Here is a 24,859-nt window from a genome sequence, read left to right as displayed (position 1 = left end):
TTATCATGAACATTCTAAGCATCACATACATTTACAAATGCATTTTAGGAAATATTTGTAGGAAATAATAATGTTGATAGGTACTACTGTGTTTTGTAGAAAACTATAATGCTGAAGGATAAAACTGATTTTCTCTTATAAAAAGTCAATGAGTATTCTAATAAGAATCCCAAGCAAAGCAGAACCACTTATGAGGGTGAACTGACCACATTTGTTTACACTGGTTTATACTGAGCATCTACAGAGCTTCTCCTTCTCGGAATTCTCAAGTTCTGATGCTCAATTTTATTCTCTCTCTCTCTCTCTCTCTCTCTCTCTCTCTCTCTCTCTCTCTCTCTCCATCTTCACAAAGGATCGTGGTACACATGGCACATGACACAGGAAACCAGAGCTCTGTGTTCACATTCATCCTGGTGGGATTCTCAGAATTCCCACACCTCCAGGCACCCCTCTTCCTACTGTTCCTCACCATCTACACTGTCACTCTGGTGGGGAACATGGGCATAATCCTAGTGAGAAGAATAAATCCCCAAATGCATACACCCATGTACTTTTTCCTCAGCTATCTCATTTCTGGACATTTGCTACTCCAGTGTATTTACACCTAAGCTGTTAGAGATCTTGGTTGTGGAAGACAGAACTATCTCCTTCAATGGATGCATGACACAGTTTTTCTTTGGTTGTGCATGTGTGATTACAGAGATGTTCATGTTGGCAGTGATGTCCTATGACCGGTTTGGGGCCGTGTGTAACCCCCTGCTCTACACAGTTGCTATGTCTCACAAGCTCTGTGCCCTCCTAGTGGCTGGAACTTACACATGGGGTGACCTCTGTTCCTTGATAATCACATATTTGCTTGTGCAACTATCCTACTGTGGATCAGGCCTCATGACCACTTTGGCTGTGAGTACTCTGCCATCATCTCCGTCTCCTGCTCCGATTCCTTCTTCAGCCAGATGGTGTGTTTAGTCATTTCTATATTTAGTGAGGCATATAGCCTCCTGATCACCCTTGCCTCCTACATCTTCATTGTTGTCATTGTCATCAGGATGCCTTCCAAGGGTGGCCTCTGCAAAGCTTTTTCCACCTGTACCTCTCACCTGACTGCCATCAGCATCTTCCATGGGATCATCCTCCTTCTCTACTGCGTACCCCACTCCAGAAACCCCTGGCTCCTGGTTAAAGTGGCGACCGCACTTTCTGCAGTCATGATCCCCATGCTGAATCCCCAGATCTACAGCCTCAGGAACAAAGATGTAGAGACACTGAGGAGGCTGATAAACTCCAAACTGCATTCTCATCCAGTATAATTTTTAAAAAGCTTATTTATGTCCTAATCTTATTAATTTTTTCATATACTTATTGATGATACTTTAACTTGAAGTTAATACATGGTTATACTTTAGATCAATTGAATATTAAATATAGAGTGGTTTTCAGTGTGAAAATTGAGTTACTATTTTCTCTGTTTTCACACAAATATAATGCACTTATCTCTACTTAATCTGAAGATATCTGAATAGTTATGCTTCATCATTTCCTCACTGAACACTAGGGAAGGAAAATTGAAGATATATTTATTTTAGTGTTTGAACCTTATGTCATGGCATAACTTTAAACTGTTCTTAAAATAAAGAACAAATAGATTATAAAAGTCCTCACTTGGAGGCATTCTCAAATCCTTGAAACTCATACTTTTGACTCAAGTTTTACAAAACATGGCTTTTCATTTCCTCTTATACTATTTCAACTAAAATAGGAACCCCTGGTTTATATTATGAAATGATTATCTGATTTAGGCAAATATGTAGAAAATATTAGTTACTATCTATGTGTCACTCATTTTTCTCAAGTATAAATGTAATGTATAATGTAATATATTGAAGTTCAATAAATGTTGAGGTATTGATATCAAGAAGTAAGTGAAATTCACTTCTTTTTTTGGCTATTATATTTTTTATTTTTAGATATACATGACCATAGAGTATATTTTGACATACTACACACACATGGAGCATAACTTATTCTAATTAGGATCCCATTCTTATGGTTGTACATGATGTGGGGTTTCATTGGCCATTATTCATATATGAACATAGGAAAGTTATATCTGAGTCATTTTCCTATCTTTCCTAATTTACTGTTCTTTATCCATTTAATCACTGAACACTGATGGCCAAACAATATCTATGGTGTTTCTATGTACATGCCTAGGAATAACCAGAGAGGTTCCTTACCTCAGGCTTATGATGAAGTTAAAAGGATTTGCAGAGATGGTTAAAAAGTCTCTCTCTATAAAGATAACTACATAATGATGTTTCTATAATCTATATATCTATATCTATGTCTAGGTTTAGGGCTAGGCCTAGGTCTTGATGTCAGTTTCCATTTTCTGTTCTCTTAGAAATTATTGTTTCCTCCAAATTATGTGAACCTGTTCTATTTAGACCTTCTTTAAGTATTTCTTATTATTCTACTTTGGGTTGGAATATTTATTTCACACAATAAGGCCATTATTACTAAGGTAACCCTAAATCAGAATAATCCATGAGGTCATCATAGTGGTCAGAGCTGGCCATGACTGACTTGTTCTTGACAGTTCTCATACAATAGACAACTATAAACTAGAAAAATAAATGAGGCAACAGTGTGAGATGTTGAACAAAAAGTACTGAAATGCTGCAATCTCTGAAAGAATTAAAACTTCCCAGTAAATTCCACTTGTGTCACAACTCTCTGTACAGAGACAGCTTCCTAACTACAGCAGGAAAGAAAGAGCGCAGGTGGAGTAAGGCAGTCCTTTTATAAAAAACTGATAAAGACTCTGGGGAATAACTTTACATGGATATTTTTCCTCCAGTATATGGAGAGATATAGATAGATTATTAGATATAAAAACTCTCTACAAAATATTATCAAACCAATCTAGGAATATATGGTATTTCATTACCAACTCCTGTTTATCTCAGGAATGCAATGTTGGTTCAACAATCAAACATCAACATAAGCTATTATATTTGAAGAATATTAGGTGAAACCATTGTAATTAAAAACTACCTTAGTAATAAAGGCCTTATTGTGTGAAATAAGCATTCCATCCCCAATTCATTTCTAATACTTATATACATTTTTTAGTACTACTAAATGATAATTTTTAAAATCCGACCTTTGATTACACATTCTCACCATCAACTTATCTACTCTTTAAATATAAATGACATCCCCATCTAATTAGTTATTTAAATGATGTGAAAAATGTTAACTATCCCATATGGTAGTTTTGATTTGCATTTCTCTTATTAGTAGAGATGTTGAACATTTTTTCATATATCTGTTGATTGTTTGTAGATCTTCCGTGAAGTATCAGCTCATGTCCTTAACCCATTTATTGATTGGGTTATTTGTATTCTTGGTGTAAACTTTTTGAGTTCTTTATAAATTCTGGAGATTAGTGCTCTATCTGAAGTGTGTGAGGCAAAGATTTTCTCCAACTCTGTAGGCTCTCTCTTCACATTGTTGAGTGTTTCCTTTGCTGTTTAAAAAAAAAAGAAAAGAAAAATTTTAGTTTGAATCTATCCCAATAATTGATTCCTGCTTTTATTTCTTGTGCTTTGGGAGTCATGTTAAGGAAGCCTGGTCCTAAGCCCACTTGGTGAAGATTTGAGCCTACTTTTCCTTCTATTAGGTACAGGGCCTCTGGTCTAATCCCTAGGTCCTTGATCCATTTTGAGTTGAGTTTTGTCCAGGGTGAGAGATAGGGGTTTGGTTTCATTTTGCTGTATATGGATTTCCAGCTTTCCCAGCACCATATGTTGAAGAGGCTATCTTTTCTCCATTGTATGTTTTTGGCATCTTTGTCTAGTATGAGGTAACAGTATTTATGTAGGTTTGTCTCTGTGTCTTCTATCCCATACCATCGGTCTGCATGTGTACTTTGGTGCCAAAACCATGCCGTTTTTGTTACTATTGTCTGGTATTGTGATACTGCCTCTTTCACTCTTCCTGCTAAGGATTGTTTTAGCTATTGTGGGTCTCTTATTCTTCCAAATGAATTTCAAGATCACTTTCTCTATTTCTTTAGGTATATCATTGGCATTGTAATTGGAATTGCATTGAATCTGTATATCACTTATGGTAGTATGGCCATCTTGGCAATATTAATTCTTCATATCCAAGAACATGGGAGATCTTTCCATTTTCTAAGATTTTCTTTAATTTCTTTCTTTAATATTCTGTAGTTCTCATTGTAGAGGTCTTTTACCTTCATCTCACCCCAATTAGAATGTCTAATATGAAGAATACATACAACAGTAGGTGTTGGTGAGGATGTGGGGAAAAAGGTACACTCATACATTGCTGGTGGGTTTGCAAATTGGTGCTGCCTCTCTGGAGGGCAGTATTGAGATTCCTTAGAAAACTTGGAATAAAACCACCATTTGACCCAGCCATCCCACTCCTTGGTCTATACCTGAAGGACTTAAAATCAGCATACTACAGTGATACAACTACATCAATGTTAATAGCAGCTCAATTCACAATGGCTAGATTGTGGAACCAACCTAGATGCCCTTCAGTACATGAATGGATAAAGAAACTGTGGTATATATACACAATGGAATATTATTCAGCCACAAAGAAGAATAAAATTATGGCAGTTGCAGGTAAGTGGATGGAATTGGAGAATATCATGCTAAATGAAATAAGCCAATAAAAACCAAAGGCCAAACAATTTCTCTGATAAGTGGATGATGACACATAACAGGGTGAGAGGGAGGAGAGAATGGAGGAAGGATGACTTGTATAGAGGAAAATGAGGGTGGGGGAAGGAAAAATAATAGAATGAGAAAAACATCATTACCCTATGTTCATGTATGATTATGCAATGGTATGACTCTACTTTGTGTACTACCAGAGACATGATAGGTTGTACCCAATTTGTGTACAATGAATCAAAATAAAATAAACAAAATAAACATCTACATAGTTATTTTAGGTATTTTACTATAACAATATTTTAATGTAATATGATATTTAAAGTTTTCTAATTTCAAACACAGGTTGTTTCCATGTTTTTCTCTTATAAATAATACTACTCAAAATATCTTCATTCATCTTTTTGCTTTTGTTAATTCCTTGTAAATCCCCCAAAATCTTGAATAAAGAATATGAGCATTGTTATGGAAAAAAATGTTAATTATTCCTACCCAACCTCTACATATCTGCCAATAAGTCATATTATTTATATCTACAAAATTGGGAATTTCTTCACTTTTCAGTTCTCAAAATCATTATAATAATGCATTTGACTTATAGTAGTTAATATAAAATTTCCCTACATTTCTTTTTCTTTACTTTTCATAATTAATTAATCATAGATTACTCATTGTTTTGTAAAACATACAATCTGTTTATTTCTGTTTCCTAAATGGTTAGAATTATCTAACCTTTTTCTATTTTAAAATGAAAATCAGTCTCTTTGAAAACATGGCATTTGCCTCTCTTGTATCAGTAATTAAAATTTAATACATACAGAAGTGCATTTTAAAGGAAATATTGTGTAACTCCCAAATATATCAGAGCAAAACTATTTCCAGTACTATAAAAATCAATGTCTGGCTATTTCTCTCCACTTGTGCAATAGCCAAAATTAAGACTTTCACAATAAAGATGCACTTGTTATAGAGATTCACTATTTAAAGATATCTCCCTCAAAATAGTAAATGATATTTCCTGTTCAAAAACTTTATAATGATATATTGCTTATTTCATGTATCATACTTTGTGTACTCTATGACTTTATAAATCATTCAAGATTTTGCATATATTTATAGTTTGTACAATCTTGTCCCTGTTTAACTTTTTTTTTGGGGGGGAGGGGGAAGGGCTTTTATTCTTTTTTCTTTGTTAAATTATTTTTTAATTTCTAAAGACCACATTTTGATTCATTGTGCACAAATGGGGTACATCTTTTCCTTTCTATGTTTGTGCATGATGTAAATTCATACTATTCATGTACATGTACATACAGTAATTATGTCTATCTCATTCCACAATTTTTCATACCCCCCTCTCTTTTCCCTCTATGAAATCTAAAGTTACTCCATTCTTCTCTCCCCTCTTACCCCCAACCCCGATTATATATCATCATTCACTTATTAGAGAAAATATTCAGCCTTTGTTTCTTTGGGATTGGCTTATTTCACTCAGCATGATCTTCTCTAACTCCATCTATTCACCAGCAAATGCCAGAATTTTATTCTTCTCGAAAGCTCGGTAATATTCCATTGTGTGTATATATGTATGTACCTAAGTGATAACCCTAGACAGGTTGGGTATGGCAGGAGGAGGTAGGCCTTTGGGGACATCCCACATTTTTGTCCATGGTGAAGGAATCTCTCTTCTCTCTCTGTCTCTCTCTGTCTCTCTCTCTCTCTCTCTCTCTCTCTCTCTCTCTCTCTCTCTCTCTGTCTCTCTCTGCTTCCTGTGAGATAAAATATATCTCACATTTTTTCTATCCATTTATCTGATGATGGGCATCTAACCTGGTTCCATAGTTTAGTTATTGTGAATTGAGCTGCTATAAACATTGATGTGGCTGCATCACTGTAGTATGTTAATTTTAAGTCCTTTGGATATAAACAAAGGAGTGGGATAACTGGGTCGAATGGTGTTTCCATTCCAAGTTTTCTGAGGAATCTCCATGAGAATGAGATAACAAGTTTGTGCACATTTATGTAGCTCTACTTTTTCAAAAAGGTTATATCAATTTATAATAAATAGCAATGTCTGAATATTCCAAAGTCATAATCTACTCCATCAGCTCTCAGTATTTTCAGACCTGTGGAAGTTTAATAATTTGCTCATTGTAGATCATGATTAAATATTTGCAATTACTGAGGTTGGGCATATTTTAATATTTCCATGGATATATTTCTTTTCCAAATTATCTTTGTATGCCATGTTAGCCAACCCTTTGAATTATTTTGCATTTGCAATTGGTTTATGTGTATTGTGGATATTATTCCTTTTTCTGTTTGTAACATAAAACATTTTCATATTTTGCTTTATTTTTCAATAATTAATATCCTTTGAAAAGGAGAAAGTTAAATTTTAACTCAAAATTAAATTAAAATTAAAAATTTAACTTAGAATTAAAAAAAACTTGTTTTGAATAATGGTTTTGTAATTGTTTAAGACCATACTCATCTTCCCTAGAAGTTCCAGAGAATTTCTACTCTATTATATTCAAGAGTGCATTAAATTCTTTATATTTTCCCTATGAATTTCCTCACATTCATTTTGTGGCAGATGTGAGGCTTGGGTAGAGGATAATGATATAGTCACCATCATTATTTGTTCTATTGTCTGCATTCATCCTGCAGGTTGGAAGAATAATTCAATGTGACTCGCCCTAGACAATGTGAAGTTGGTGAATGTGTTGTAAGCTATTGCACAGAAGGGGCCTTAAATGTCTCTTCCTGGTTTGATTCTTTCCTCCTGGGGTGGATGCCTTCCACCTACAGATAAGCACAACAGAAAGAGTGAGCATTCCTTCAACCCAGGTTCTGGAATGAACATTTACAGAAAGTTAACCAACGATAGTGAACACCAGCAGAGCAGAGATGCAGTCAGCGTCAACACTGCTTAGCTCCTTCATTTTTACCCAGAACCATATATATTTGTCACATGCTGTTCACTGAATAAAATATTATGTCTTATGCTCTAAAGATGCCAAAGAATGTCATAAAGAAAGCATTTAAGTCTGTGATTCTCAGGAGCACTCGAAACTACTGCCTCAGCAACTCTTTAAAACCATTCCATAGTCAATATTTTAAGAGTTCTATTAATTAATTTTCTAGAAACTGTGGGCAATCTGATGTGGGGCTGCTGTGTGCTATGTACTTTAGGAAAGCCTTGCTTCACAGCACATTGCTACTGAGTATGGGTTTGCTCAACCATCTCTCATCATCTTTAGAATAACTGGCTATCTATGTACTGTGGTTTAGAAGTGAGGTGTCCCCCAAGAGGTCATGTGAGAGACAATGCAAGGAATTTTGAAGATGAAATTATTGGTCTACAGGAGTCTTAATCCAATCAATGCATTAATCCCCTGATAGGGATTACCTGAGTGATAACCCTAGGCAGGTTGGGTATGGCTGGAGGAGGTGGGTCTTTGGGGGCATTCCACATTTTTGTCCATGGTGAAGGGATCTCTCCTCTCTCTCTCTCTCTCTCTCTCTCTCTCTCTCTCTCTCTCTCTCTCTCTCTCTGCTTCCTGTTACCATGTCTTGAGCTGCTTTCCATTGCTGTACTTCTGCCATGGATATTCTGACTTACTTTAGGCCCAGAACAATGGAGTTGGCTATTTAAGAACAGAGACCTCTGAAACTGTAAGGCCCCAAATAAACTTTTTATCCTCTAAAATTGTTCTTGTCAGGTCTTTTGGTCACAGCATCAGAAAAAGTATCTAAAAAAGTAATGGACATGTGAGAAAAATAATAGATCAAAAGGCAATATTCAAGGTCTTCTAAGCCTCAACTGTTTCCAAATGTCAGTCTCAGCAACCCAGTGAGTACATCTAAAAATAACATTAGAAAGGTGATTCAGTGGGAGAGTGCCCTTGGGTCCAAAAAACAAATCCTCAGCTCACGTTTCAATTGTTTTTGGTAGTTCGCAAGCTGTGTATATTGTAGAATTTGCCACACTTCTTACTTTTTAAGTTTGAAACAGGGTCTTGGTAGGGTTAATCTTGTTGGCCTTAAACTCATATTCCTCCCACTCAGCTCCACAAATCACAGAAATTACAGGTGTGCACCACCAAATCTGGATTTGCCACCCTTCTAAAGAAAACTATTGCAGGGTATGGTAGGGCATTATGTGATCCCACTGTCTCAGGAGGCTGAGGCAGGAGGAATGCAAATTTGAGGCCAGCCTCAGCAATTTAGGGAGGGCCCAAGCAACTTAGCTAGACTCTGTCTCAAGGAAAAGAGACTTAGTATTTTTATATACCTGAAATATTTATGAAGTATATGAAGTAGTATGATTTGTACCCAATTATAGTTACCATGCCCAGTCAGTAGAAAAATGAATTTATATAATTCAAGGAAGAATGTAGAACAGGCCAATTTTGATAATAAGACATGATCCCAGAAAGATGAGCCAGATACCTGCACCTGCATTTCCCTGGAAACCATTCACTGAACGTATGAGCTACAAGTTTTATGGTCACACAGACACATATAGGGAAAGGGTTAAATTTTAATGGTAACCAAAGTTGGAAAATTTCCAGGTTGAGACCCTGAACTGATGACACAGGTATAAAAATGATCATGTGATAGACAACACTTACTGAGATGTGACTCATTTCAGTGACCAGAAAACCTTGGGCCTGGAGGTTGGGTGAAAGAGCACTGGATTGCCTGTGCTCTAAGTAACTTGGAAGCAGAAACATTTTGGTCCTGATTAGATGCTTTGAGACCTCAAGTTATCTTTACACCTGAGTTTTGAACATAATGTTCAGTGCTTAATCAAAGTTGGCAAGGTACTTTAAAAGATAAGAGAAGGACAGTCTCTACCTCTGGAGATAGCCTGCATTCTCATTTGAGTGTATTTGTTTGCTTCACCTCAAAAGTTTCTTTCTCTGAAGACTGAACTGGTTCTCTCTTAAATGGGTATTTCTTGCTTTACTTCAAAGAAGTGTTTTCTCTTGAGATAGCCTGCATTCTCCCTTGAATATGTATCTATCTGTGGTGCATGAATATGGGTCTCTGGAAAGAGAGAGAGAGAGAGAGAGAGAGAGAGAGAGAGCAGACCCCCATATCAGCCAGATGCTATGTTTCATTATTGTGGTATTCAATGAGATGAGCAGCCTGATCATTATCACTGTTCCCTATGTGTTTGTTTTCATCAGTGTTATGAGGATCCCTTGTGCAAATGGGCGTCAGAGAACCTTCTCCACCTGCGCCTCCCACCTGACCACCATCACCATCTTTCATGGAACCATCCTGTTCCTCTACTGCGCTCCTAGTCCCAAGACTTCTTGGCTCTCAGTTAAAGTAGCCTCTGTGTTTTATACAGTGGTGATTCCCATGCTGAACCCATTGATCTACAGCCTTAGGAACAGAGATGTGAAGGACACTTTCAGAAAATTAGTTGTCATTAAATCTCTTTGGCACTCAATATAATATTCTTATATTTATTATTCTATATTTGAAAAAAATGAATGACTAAAATTCAGACTCTCCAGTTAGAAAAGAACAAATAATTGAAAATGCATGCAAGTGAAATTCCACGTAATGGTGAGCAACTGGAATGCTCATACATTTCAGATGAGGGTAAAAGACAAAATGACTTTGAAGACAGTTGTAAAATGCTATATGATGTTATAGAAAAATTTCTCAAAGAACCTAGCAATTTCCTTTCTTCCTATTTGTTCATGAGAAGTGAGATTGAATATTTCAGAATAAAATTCTTCTCTATGACTTGTTCAATAATATAGGGAAAAGAGAAGGGAGATTAGTAGGAGGAGATATTGATGAGATTTTCTTGACCCAGTTCCTTTAAAAAGTGATATTCTTGGAAAATGCAACTTTTCTTTCATGAAGGACTTATGCTGTAGACCTATTAAGGATAAATGGGCAAAAGCAGAAAAAAATATTGATGTATCTTATCATTTTATCCTAGAGAAACTGATTATAGAAAGTTAAAATTACTTATTTAATTATATATACTGCATGTAATTACATATAACTGAGCTTAAGTAAGCCCATATAGATATGTATGTACATATTCCAACATAGTCATAATTATGTACATTTCAGATATGGTACAACATACAAGTATTCCATAATGTGTGTAATCCTTTATGTGCACTGTGCTTTTTGTGACCTCTTCATAGTAACCACATACATTCACCTTGGAGAATTTGACTGATGAGGTATAATTGTCCTCCCATGTAATTGTACTATTGAGATTAAAGATAAGAAGTGTAATTTGTTCATAAAGAATGGTTTGTCCATTGCTGTTAATTCTGGTAAATATAGACTTTGTATTAGCCAATGTTTTATCAGGACAAGAAAATAACTACTCTTTATTGTTAAACCTAGTGGATTTAGAATAGGGATTTATCCTAAAAGTGTTAGAAGCTCTGCTTGACTTAAAAAGGGAAGAGAGATCTTCCATGGAGCACTATGGAAGCCATCAAAATGGAGGAACAAAAGTTTTCATGACTCGGTCATCCCATAATTTATTTATGTGTCTTAGGGATGGCTCTCCTGGGGTTTGCACTGAGTCCTGACAGGTGTGTGTCTTCCTCAAATCTGAAAAGCTGATATAGGCAGATCTCTTCTAGTCATAATAACCAAGCTATTATGCCTAAATCCCCATTAATTGAAAAATGAGTAAAGAAAACATGTCCTATACACAGGACGGAGAACTATTTCACCGCAAAGAATAACAAAACCATGTCATTTGAAGGAAAATGCATGGAACAGGAGGTCATGTTAAGTGAAATAAGTCAGACTCAAAAAAACAAGTATTGTATTTTTTTAAATTTCATATGTGGAATCTAAAATATAGCAACAATAACAAAAACATAATATGGAAATACAGGGGACTTTTTACTGAAGAGGAAAGGGGCTTGCAGTATGGGTGGATACAATCAAAGGATGTTACATGCATGATATATGCATACCCAGGTTTTTAGCATCACAATTCACAATAGCCAAACTATGGAACCATTCTAGGCATCCATCAATAGATGACTGAATAAAGTAAATGTGATGTATATACACAATGGAGGAGCTCTAGAGATAAAGTTATGTCATTTGCAGGAAAGTGGATGGAACTAGAGATGATTGTGTTAAGTGAAGTAAGTCAAACTCAGAAGGTCAAGAGTCATATGTTTTATTTCATATGTAGAAGATAAAGAGGAAAAAGGAAAAGACAGTTGGGGAGGCAGGGATCTCAGGAGAAGCAAAGGGAAGTGAGCAGAGGAAAAGGTCCATGGTGTGTGAGGTAGGGTGGGGAGGAAGGGCTGGGGAGAGATACTGGCCAAATTATACTGCTGTACTGTTTATTATGTGCACATATGAGTATGTAATAACAAATCCCATCATTATGTAGAACTATAATGCACCAATAAAAATGTGAAAAGAAAAAGTACACGTTGTGTAATGATTACCACAATCAAGATAATTAACATCCTCTCATATCATCACCAATTTTTGGATATGAGATCCCTGATATTGCTCTGCTAGCAAATATTTAAAATAAGTTGCATTCTTGAAGGAACTTTGGATTGTACAGAGGGGAAGGAGGAAAGGGGTGGGGGCCAGTGGGGTTGGGAAGGATGGTAGAATCAGTCAGACATTATTACCCTATATACATGTATGAAAAATCTAAAAAAATATATTTATCACTGTCAAAAAAAGTAAATGAAAAAAACAAATAAAAATAAAATAAGCTACATTCTTATTAACTATGGTCCCCATGTTTTACATGCAGTTCCTAGTCACCTTATAACTGAAGGCTTGTTTCAGTTGATCATTTTCTACTCTTTATCCCCTAAACCCCAGGTTTTCATAGCTATGGTTCTACTCCCCATTACAAGTTTGACTTTTAAAATTTGTTTTAGATTCTACATGGAAGTGAGACCATGTTATGTCTAGCTTAATTGGCTCAGCAAGATTCATGTCCTCCAGGTATTTCCATATTGTTACAAATGGCAGGATCTCCTTCTTTTAAAAGGGTGAATAATCATTAGGGAGAAAATTGGAAAGTGTGTATCATGGCATTTCTAAATAACAAGTAGGTCTGTTTCTGATTTATTCAGAAAGCACTACATTGTTTTCCACAATAAATGCCTCATGTCACTTTCCCATCAAGAGTATATGAGGGTTCCCTGCCTTCCACCTCTTTAACTTTGATTCTTTGTGATAGCCAGACTGACAAGCCTGAGGTGATACCACATTGTGGTTTTGATCTGCCTTTCCCTGGTGATTAGTTATGTTAAGCATGTTTTCATATGCCTGTTGGCTAATTGCAAGTCTTCTTTGGAAAAGTGACTATTTAAGGTTTTGCCTGCTTTTTAAAAATTGTCTTGTTTATTTGCTTCAAGTGATAAACTTTCACTGGATAGTATGGTTATTACTCTTAAAAGATGTATAGCTTACAAATATTTTCTCCCTTTCCACAGATTTCCTTTCCATTTTGTTGATTATTTCCTTTTATGTCAGAAATCTTTTGGTTTAATATATTCCCCATTGTTTAATTATACTTTTGTTGCCTGTGTTTTTGATAAAAAGTCCAAAACATCATTACTGTCTCCAACATCAAGGAGCTTATTTCCTGTTTTCTCCTATACATTTCACATTTTGCATTTAAGTCTTTCAAACATTTTGAATTTATTTTGTGTGTGTGGTGTAAGAAAATGGTTGCATTATTCTGAAACATGTAGGAAATATTTTCTAGTAAAAATCATGAGTTAATCCACAAAACAAGTAAAAAAATCATAAATACTGAAATATATTAATTATCTTTTCTATCCAAAAGTGTATGAAACTATATCAGTAACAGGAGAAAAAGTGTTACATCAAAACAAATATGTGGTAATTAAATTGCACATTGCTAAACAACCAATGGATCAAAGGACAAAGTGAAAGGCAAATTTAAAAAAAATACATTGAGTCAACAGAAATGGGAATACAACATACCAAAACTTATATAACTATGCAAAAGCAGCTTTAAGAGGGAAGTTTTAAAATGATAAGTGCCTACCTTAAAAAAGAAGACAGGTTTCAAATTAAAAACCTAAGTTCATATCTTAAGGGATGAAGAAAAGAAATAAAGAAAGGAAACAAATCAAGAAAGGAAAGAAAAGAAAGAAAGACAAGCTACATTTTGGGTTCTTAAGTTTTTATTTTATAAATATAGTTTTGTATATATTCACAAAGAATTGCTGGGTTTTGTTGTTATCCTAGTCACAACCCTTTGAAAGCACCAAACCAAAATTCCCATCTACTAAAAGAATCACAAAATACATGGGATGGAGCAAAATGCTAGCCACGGCCAGTGCTGCTTGCCTCCGACCAGCGGGACAATGACAGGTACTCTTCAGAAGGTCACGAAGCAGCTTCCGCTTTATTCAGATAACACCCTCAATATATAAGCAGTCTCATGCATATGCAATTGTAACCAGATATGTCCATCCAATCCTATTAAAGGTCAAGCAATCACGAGCTCAAGCATACATGTAAGATATATCTGTCCACGTGCTAGGCGGCTGAACTAATTATCATACAACCAATAGTAAATGCTTCCTGTTTTTCTCAAGGCGCATTCAGCACGCCCTTTGGCTCTCTGCCAGTCGCCATCTTAGATGCATGTGGTATAACCCTGTGCCCCGGGTCTCGCCCGCCACAGCCAGCTCATCAGTGAAGGTCTCAAACTTATTTAGAAACTTAATTATCTATTTCTGTTTGCTTCCAACTTATCTTAAAATGTGATTTTTGCAATTTGCCTTTGTACAAAATGGCAAATAATAACTGTATATCCTTAAGGTGTACAATATGATGTTCAGGTGTATGCTTACACTGTGAAATGATTGAATCAAACTGATTAATGTTATCATCACATCAATTACCTACCTTTATTTTTTAGTGAAGAGATTTTTCAATACTATTCTTTTGACAATTTATAATTGTGCAATGCATTTTTTGGGATATCCTCTTAGGATTTTATCAAGGAGCATTCCGTTTGTGCAATGCATTTTATTAATCATTGCAACCATGCTGTGCATAGAATTGCATATTTCATGTCTATCTGAAACCTCATACTTTTTGACCAACACCTCCACTTTCCCCATTTCTCAACTTTCCTAGCTTCTGGTAACCACATCTACTAGCTGAGTCTATGAGTTTGACTTTTTTTGATTCCACTTAAACTGAGAGCATGCAGCATTTAAGGGAACACTGGCATGCGGGTAGTGGGCATACAAATTATTACAGCAATGTTGAAGAATAATTCTGAGCATCCTCAGAAAAGCAAAAATAGAATTACCATATGATCCAGCAGTTCTATTTCTGGGCATATATTTAAAGGAATTGTAATTAGTATGTGTAAGAGATATTGACCCTCCTGTGGTCATTTTGATACCGCCGTTTACCGGTGACGAGTTCTGCTTCTTCTAATGTTGAAGATTAAGCACTAGAGAAGCACGCCAAGGCAAGCATATTAAGCAGGTTTATTTAAAGGGAATAATACAGACTTCTCCTGGCAGGGAGAAGGGGGCCATGGCTGATGTTCTAAAGTCCCAAGAAGTGAGCACACCCTGCATCTTTTATAGGTTAAAGTCTCTTTTGTTCTCCAGTTCTTTCCCCCCTTATCTCTCCTTCCTGCCTTTGTGACTAGGCCTGGTTTTGCATTAAGTGAGAAGCCATGGGCAGGGGGAGGGCCAAGGTGATTCAGGCAGATAAGGGCCCAGGGGGCATTAATTAGCAGCTCCTTGTTTGCAGTCCTTGATAAAGGCAGGTAAATTTGTTAATCAATGGGCTCCGGAGATCTTTGACATTCCATTCTTCCAGGGGCAGTCTCCAACTTCCAAAGGCAGATGGCTTCATGACTTCATTTCCTCGAATTGACCCGATTCCCTATTTCTACACTAACTACCTGTCCTTAATTCTGGCTTCATTCCCCCCTTTAGCTATAGGAACTCCTAACTGCTTTAAGGAAAAGGGGGCGTCGGTCATTCTGGCTGCTTCGAAGCTGAAAGGGGGCAGCGAGGGGTAAAGCAGTTTGGAGTTCCTTTTTTTAAAAATCGGGTCAATCGAGGGGTCCAAGGTAGAAATCTGGTTGGGGAAGAGCAGGTTGTAAAGTCAACTGGGGGTGGGTGCTTCTATGATAGAAGAACAAAAAGACATGAGTACTGAAATGAGATGAGTACAAAGTAAATGTTGCAGCATCTGGAACATGCCACTGAGTATCATGAAAATGACAGAAGTCAATCTCTCACCAGGTGGTGGAAGAACTGAGAAATTGTTCCCATAACTAGGCCTAGCAAAAGGCTGGAGAGGACAAGGCCTTTATTTGGGGGCTTTAACATTGTCCAGGTTATCAGGAATGTAAACACAACATTTAACTCTTAATGTCATAGATGTCCCCAGAAAATATAGTTAAGCTACTTAATGTCATTTGATTCTTGTAAAATATCCCTTTATTGGTATAACCTGTGTTTAGTAGAGAGCTCTATACTTCTGTTACTTAGGGCTAGATAATCATACGAGCAAACATAGATTAAATCTACCTGTGTAGCTTAGGAAGGTCTGCAGGCCTTAAACTGACTAAAAACTTCTGACTCTGGCAGTTTCTCTTGATAGTTATCAGGCACATCTGCTGAAGAATCTTTCTTTCATTTGTAGCTTCCAGTCTTTATTCTAGTGGGCTAATACAAGTGTACATCTTAAGTTACATTTAACTATTATTTCTTTTAAATGCCCAAGAATGGCTATATTTTGGTTTTAACTGTTTTGCTGGGTGTCTAAGATCAAGCTGGTCAAATTGACCTGGTTCCTGTCTTGTTAAAGAGTCAGCTGATTTTCCACAGGGGCCACTCGTAGAGAACTTAAGAGCAGCTTCTTAGCTCCACCAGTGCCATTGGTTAGGTAGGGTCTCCTTGATGAGGTGACTTCCTTTGGAAGCATTAAGGGATGTCTCCCTTTTTCCATGACCCTCCTTTGCAGCAGATGCACTGAGTGATTTTTCATCCTCTAGTCTCAACAATCTCCTTGATCAGGAGGTTGTGTGACCCAGAGTTGCAAAGCTCTTTAGAGAAGTTCTCTTGCTCCCTGGGTTCAGGCTGACTGAGAGCAAAAGATCCAAATACTGGTCTATCTTGCCTTCTGTATTTAATTCCAATCTCTAAGTTTGATCTTAATCATCCAGCAAGCCAGTCTCACCAGTCATAAAGTAAGAGTACTGGGCTTTAACTTTAATGTCCATAACTTTACAGTTATTTACCCTTTTATCTAACTGGAGTCTGCATTAGTTCTGGAAGTTACCACTATCTGTTAGGTGATGGCTTATTATCACAAGTTACCTAGGTTGCGTGTTCTTGAAGCACCTACTTCTGCAAAACATTAACAGGTAACAGTTTTACAAAATGAAATTAGCAAGAGTAAAAATATATTCTGCTTGTATAATAGCTATCTTGAATTTTGACTGAGAACCACATTATATTCCCTATTTGAGATCATATAACTTTAAATAAGCTGAAGTCTGACTTATTTTGGAGTCACTCTAACATGCAGTAAGGTGGGAGGCAGAGTCTTATCTCAGGTAAGGCGTGGCTCTTTACAGATCTTAAGTGTTCTTATTCTGATGTTGATTTTTGCTTCTTCCTTAAATATCATTAAGTAGTTTACATATACTGTTTCCTGAGTCTATATAAACTTTATAATTAACACAATTTAACATTGTATCTAAAACATGAATCAAAGAAAGGCTGAGAGAGCTTTTAACTTTCCTTTTGTGTGTCAAAGTGGCAAAATATTTTCATGTTTCACAAAATTAACCTTTAAACAAGTCAGGCTCTAATGTTTAGAAATACATCTACATTTGAAATTCTTTATCTCAGTGTAAAAAGTAACAAATTTTACATATACCCTATTGATAACAGGTCCTATAATAGAACATTAAATGATAGAAATTAATCCCCAATAAAATTTACTCTTTATAAGCTTAAAATTACCATTACAGACAAGTTTAACCTGGAGAATAGCAGCTTGATAAATTCCCTGCTTTAAAACTTGTATACCTGAAAAATATGAACACATTTAATATACAACTAGTGACCACTTCACAACTACCTTGACACTTTTTTCTTACCAAATTTAGTTTTTTAAGAAAAATGTAGACTCTGTAACACAGTACAATACTCTAACAGTTGTTTAACCATAATTGTATACACCCCAATTTTTAAGACTAATTGTTCTAAAGAATAAAACTTAATAGACACAAAGTTAAGAGTAAATTAGTGTTTCTTAGTGTTTCTAAGAAATCCTTGCCATTTTACCATATAGATTAAACTTTGGTTTATATCAGAACATTAGTATTTCACCTTAGGAAAAACCTTAAATAGCTTTAGCTGTCTCACATACATACAACCAACTTAGTTACACGCAAACTTGTTGAAACTTGCCCTTTATGTACACAGACTTTCTTAGCACTTACTTAGACCCTCATGTATTTCATCACACAAGCACTTTCTTACCCAGAAACATTTCCTTTTCCTTTTACTAAATATATTTCCATACCCAGAACCTTTTATTTTCTCTTTCCTATTCGTTGACCCCTTTTTGTTCGCATTCTGAAACAACTCTTATGAAATTTCTGAATTTAGATAAATTGCTCTATTTTAATAAGATTAAATAGTTTGTTGTTTATAGTACTCTAATTGAAACACAGTTGAAACTTTTGGGACCCTTTGTATATAGAATTGCACTTGTTAGGACATAACTCTTAGTAACCTTGTTTTTAGTTTAGTGATGACACAAACCAAGTTTAAACCCTTTTATTTACTAACCTATGAAAACACCAATAATGTTTGAGTATGATACCCCATGGAATTTAAGGAGTTAAGAGTACTTGATGTTATTTAACAATTAGCATTTTAACTTTGAAAATTAATCAGATGTCTCTACAAACACATTTGAATAATCCCATACATGTTAACTCTAATTCACTTATTCTGTAAAAACCAAGAAATCAGACAAGTGTCCTGAACAGTATTTGCTGTCTCTTTCCTGTTGAAGAAAAGTCTTAGAAACAATTGATATTAGACATTTTATTAACATCAATATTTTATTAGCTTGACCACCTAGAGACTTGCGAGTTATTTTCAAAGACATTTTACTTTCATTAGTTTACCCAATTTGAATTGAACCTTTAAATCACGTGAATTAAAAGTATTTGGATCCATTTTTAAATTTTAATTTTAGGAGCGCTCAGTTTTGATACAGACAACACCAGACAGCATGACATACAAATAACACAAAATCAAAGGCCTTGTAACTTTATAGGTGAATCTCCATTGCAATGTAACAGATGTTCAAAAACTCTAGTTGAATAAAAAAAATAGAACTGATCAAAAAAATCATGAGCTCAAAAAAATATAGAATTAAAAGAAACAAGAGTCCTGGAAAAATGATACGGCCGTTAATTACTTTAGTAAAGCACCATAAAATTTACTTTTGCTGGAGTTTAGGTAAGGCTCTTTTTTACCTTTTTTTTTCTTGGGTTTGAGACCGGTCTCCTACTGAGCCTTTAGGCTTCCTATTTACATTTCAATGTAAGCCTTGACTGAGATCTGGAAGGATCTAACAGGTTTTAACAGAAACCTTGTGCCTAGGGCATTTTAGTCATTTCATTAGGACAGGTTGGATGTCAAAGAAAATTATGAGACTGATTGGAGCATATAATTGGACATGAGTGACTCCATGCTGCCAGACCAATCTGATTGTGTAATTTTTCTTTTCTCTCTGTCCTTCCTTCCTTTCTGTGTGAGCCATACTGATATGCTAATTAGGAAACCCTAAGGTGTGCAGTGATATGCTAATGAGTAAACCCTAAGGTTTTACAGTATGATAAGGAATGTGTGCTGTGCCAAAAAAACTATGTGTGCTCAGATAGTTATGCAAATTATGTAACCCTAAGGTTTTAGAGTGTGATAAAGTGTGTGCTGTGATTTTTGCTGATTTTAAAAATGTATAAAAACCCAACGTTGTAACTGGACTGGTGGCAGTCCTCCTTGCTTGCCTCCCGGAGCATGACTGCCCCGTCGGTACCAGCCACCATTGGTCATTGCCTCGCCATCCTCCGAGACTGTTTTGCTGTATGAGAGAACCGTCAATAAAGAGCTACACGTTGGACCCAACTTCTTGGTAAGAGTCAATTCTTGTTTCCTCTGATCTGTATCTCAGGTGAAGGTTCCTAGGTGCACTTCAAGAAGAAGACGCGAGCCGGGTGCTCGCGTCAGAGACCTTATTTTCCATTTCTTTTGAGAATGAAGCTACTTTGCTAAGTTCCTCACTGAGATATGCCATTGGTTATTGAGTTGCCTATGGCTGTCTATCCAGGATTTATTTTCCCCTTTTGTGATAAACAGGTTAAATCTTGCTTCATAGGTAAGTTGAGGACAGGAGCTTGAAGTAAGGCCCCTTCCTGGGGCAGAATATTGTCCTATGGTGGCTATTTCCTGTAGTATTGAACCTGTTGATGACATAATTAAGCTTTATTTTTTTGAGATCTTATAATTCCTATTAGCTAAGAAGTTTAGGAGTTCTGCAATGGCATTTTGATATTCCTCCTGGGTGGAGGCACATAAAGTATGTACTGTACTTACTGGAGAACAATCACAGAATGTTTTATCTCTGAATTTTGTTAAGTCCTTAGCTAAGGTTTGTCCGGAACAGGTGAGGGCCATCTAAATCCTCAGGCAATACTGTCTAGGTTAGTTGAGATACAGTATCTGGTTACTCAAAGGCAAACAAATTGCTATTCAGAGTCTAGCATAAACAGGAAAAACCATCTTTTAAATCTAACAGTAAACCAAGCAGCAGTTGGAATCCAAGATAAAAGTGTATGAATTAAGAACTATAGCGTGGGGGAAATTACTGCTTCATTATTCTAAGGTCTTGGACTAGGCAGTTTACTTTTTAACTCCTAAAATGGGCAAATTGCATGGACTATTGCAAGGCATTAAAAGTTTCTATCAGTTTGAATGATCTTTAATAAGTCCTTTTTCTTGCCTATATGTTCCCTTTTCTTTCCTTTGATGTCTATTAAAAATGGAAGATGCAAGCTGGAGAAGATCATCTGAGGATTGATCAGGGCCACGTGCCAATTTTGGAATTTCCTCTAAATATTTGGGGCTGACTAAATGATAAATTTATACTTTAAAAGTAGGTGGCCCTTTATGGATTCAGGATTCAGAGTGGTGTGCTTTCTTATTGCTTTCCTAAGTCTCCCCATGAAAATAGCAGGACTTTCCTGAAGGCTGCATAATAGTTTTTTGGCATTCTACTCATTATTCGAATCCCAGTTAGGATGGTTTCTGGGAACTGCCTGTTCTCTAGATGGTTAATAGCATAATCTTCCAGGTGAAGTCAAATACCTGCGTAAGTTTTGTAACATCTCAATATTTATTAGGATCCTCCAAAAGCCTCCTTAAATTTATTTTTGCCTATCTTAAGTTGGGAGGGTTCCCTCAATTTTCCTCCCTTAGTGGGCAATTCCTCAAGGCTTTCACCTCTCATGGTAGAGATTATTGCTGTCAAGCATGGTAACATATGAAAGGCATTTTTCTTGATCATTTGCAATTTAGCAGTATGCAGGCTAGTGGTGAACCTGGCAATACTGTTGAGAGAGAAGTTCCCTTCTGAGTTAGAAGTATTAGGGACGTCTCCCTAACTTTGAGCTTCCTTACAGTCCAGAAAAACCCATCTCTCACCACCTGGCTTTGCCAAAGTTATTTCTGGCCTTCTTCGGCAAAGTGCTAGGGTCCTAGTTTGCCCTGTGCTAGAGACCCTGGGAGGATTCAGACTTAAGGGCATTACTGCTTTCCTCCCTGCCACTATAAACTCCTAATTATGAAAAATGATGACAAAAGTAAAAAGTGTGCCTTTTACCTATCTTCTTGCCCTGTAAACTAAAGGAATCTCCGGAGGGTGAGGGGACATCTATTGGTTGTTAGGCATATAACACCCTTTGCTTGGAGGGTCCCATGGGAGGGGTTTTTAAATGCCTCCCTCTTGCAGCTTAAAGAGAACACAGTGAGCACATTTAAGCATGGGAACAGTAATGGGGAGACTTTAGATGTCTAGACTAGTGAAGGCTAACTATGCGAACAAAGGGAACCTGGGCATTTTCATACTAATCATCCCAGGCCTTAATTCTACAGTCTGAATTCCTAATGTCTGACCGGCAAGGGAAGGGGAGCATCCAGGAGGGAGTGGATTTGCGGGAGTGTTGTGCACTGTGCGGCCCATACGGAGGCAAAGGTGATTGGCGCTTTCCCTCAGTGCCATTGTCTACCGATCGCCCTGGATACCCCTCAGGGCTGTCGGGAGGGGGAGTCCGGAGAAGGAACCATTGGGGTCCACCCGAGAGTAGCCCGGGCCGAGAACCCCGCAGTTGCTCCAACCCTTCCTCGCTGAAGCGAGCAGCACCGCAGCGCTTCTTTGTCTTGAAGGGCAGCTAGACTTCTCTGAGTTGCCAATCAGAGGACGACGAGACGTACGGGATTGAGGACACGATCACACGGAGATGGCAAACCAACGAATGGTTTATTTTATGATGCTCTCACACACAGGGGGGCACGCCAGCCAGCTTAATGACCTGACCGTGACCGTGCACAGACGGTCGCGGGGCAGGTATAGCCCCAGGCAGGGTTACAATCCGGGGTTTTTATATGTTTCACACAGGGCATATCTTATCTACCACACACAGCTTAGTACTTTATCTAGTCCTACAGCTTAGGGTTGCCTAATTTGCATAATTAGTATCAGTGCACTCCTCTTAGTACTTTATCTAGTCTTACAGCTTAGGGTTACCTAATTTGCATAATTAGTATCAGTGTACTCCTCTTAGTCTGAGCTTAGAGAGCTCTTGTTTTACATTTGCAAAGTACTCCTCTTAGTCTGAGCTTAGAGAGCTCTTGTTTTACATTTGCAAAGCACTCCTCCTGGCCTGAGCTTTAGAGAGCTCTTGTTTTACATTTACAAAGCACTCCTCCTGGCCTGAACTTTAGGGAGCTCTTGTTTTACATTTACAAAGCACTCCTCCTGGCCTGAGCTCAGAGAGCTCTTATTTTACATTTATAAAGCTCTGTTTTACATTTATAAAGCTGTGTTTTACATTTATAAATCTTTGCTCCATTCACTCCACCTCCACGCATCCTGGGCAGATCAGGACTAGGGACACTGTGTACTTGCGGCAATTGCGCTCCGGGCCTGGACAGAAAAGTAGGAAACGGCTTCAGCAGAGCCCCAACATGCCTGCAGAGCAGGGGATTGGAAACTTGCCTGGGCCGGGAAACCTCTCACCCGAGTCTTAAGGATGGCAGCTGCACTAACTGCATTTAAGTAGCCGACGGGTGCCCATTTTGCCCTCCAAAAATAAAGAGACAGAAAGAAAGATGCACCTCAAACAGATGTGGGGTGTGTGGAGAGAGAAGCTTACTTACCTTGGCGTAAATCTCGGTGGGACCTCCAAATCTGATACCGCCGTTTACTGGTGACGAGTTCTGCTTCTTCTAATGTTGAAGATTAAGCCCTAGAGAAGCACGCCAAGGCAAGCATATTAAGCAGGTTTATTTAAAGGGAATAATACAGACTTCTCCCGGCAGGGAGAAGGGGGCCATGGCTGATGTTCTAAAGTCCCAAGAAGTGAGCACACCCTGCATCTTTTATAGGTTAAAGTCTCTTTTGTTCTCCAGTTCTTTCCCCCCTTATCTCTCCTTCCTGCCTTCATGACTAGGCCTGGTTTTGCATTAAGTGAGAAGCCATGGGCAGGGGGAGGGCCAAGGTGATTCAGGCAGATAAGGGCCCAGGGGGCATTAATTAGCAGCTCCTTGTTTGCAGTCCTTGATAAAGGCAGGTAAATTTGGTCATCAATGGGCTCCGGAGATCTTTGACATTCCATTCTTCCAGGGGCAGTCTCCAACTTCCAAAGGCAGATGGCTTCATGACTTCATCTCCTCGAATTGACCCGATTCCCTATTTCTACACTAACTACCTGTCCTTAATTCTGGCTTCAATTTCAGCATTTTTTTATAATAGCCAAGGTAAAGAAACCACCAAAATGTCCATTGAGAAATGAGAACATGTGGTTTATATATGCAATATCATACTATGCAGCCTGGAAAAAGAAATTGTCACTTGAGATAGCATCGATGAACTGTTATCTTCCACATCCTACCTGATGTGGAAGACTGTGACTGACCCTCTAGTGACAGACTAGAAGGCAAGGATTGACATTTTTCAATTGGTGAAGAAAATAGGTAGAATTTCATTCCTATATCTAAGAAATAACCTTCTAAAATATAGATTTAAATACAGAGATTTTTCAGAACATTAAAGTATAAAACTATGTCTTCAGTGAAATTATAGTAAAAAATAAGGTAAGTTCTTCTAACAGAAGGAAACAAGATGAATCTTGAAGATGATTGTAGGTTATGGCAAACCCAACCAAGTAGTAGGTCCTAAGATGATTAATAAGGCTTAAGATATACAGCATGTAGTCATCTGAATTGACAAAATGAATGTTTTCTTAATTTTAATAGGAAATTAGAAACAGCTCACATTCCCATGAGATAGATAAAAAGCATTTATTAAACATTTTGCATAGGGTTATGTTAACTCCCCAGCTCTCTTTCATAAAATAATTTGAAGACATGTGAACCACCTGAACATGACCCAACTTATTACATTGATAGCATCAGAGAAATTAAACTTGATTAAAATGGGAAGTTATTACATTAGAGTCTTAGACACAGGATAGAACAAATTCAAGGACCTGACATTCCAAAGAAGTGTTCATACGAGAAATCATTTAAGGCATTGAGACAATCCTTTTATGTTGTGAGGGCCTGTGGAGAGGGAGATGGAGTGAGAAGCTAAAAGCGTTTTCTTGGATCTAAAAGTGGCTGCTGATGCATGACTAGCAAGAAAAGGTGGCATTAGCCCCTGAAATAGTCAGTTGTGCATTACTACAACAAAAGCCCCGAGGCAGCTCACTTTTTATAGAGAAAAATTTTAATTTAGCTTACATTGTTGAATGTTCAAAGGCTAAGATTAGTGACCCCATT

General features: G+C 37.1%; 1 pseudogene; it reads left to right on the top strand.

Annotated features, from left to right (window-relative positions):
• The first annotated feature begins 365 nt into the window (after window positions 1-365).
• Window positions 366-1,310, top strand: LOC124960534 (olfactory receptor 5D18-like; annotated as a pseudogene).
• Window positions 1,311-24,859: the final 23,549 nt, after the last annotated feature.

This window comes from Sciurus carolinensis, chromosome 11, assembly GCF_902686445.1.
Source record: "Sciurus carolinensis chromosome 11, mSciCar1.2, whole genome shotgun sequence".
Lineage (NCBI taxonomy): Eukaryota > Metazoa > Chordata > Mammalia > Rodentia > Sciuridae > Sciurus > Sciurus carolinensis.
This window is presented reverse-complemented; position numbering and strand designations above follow the sequence as displayed.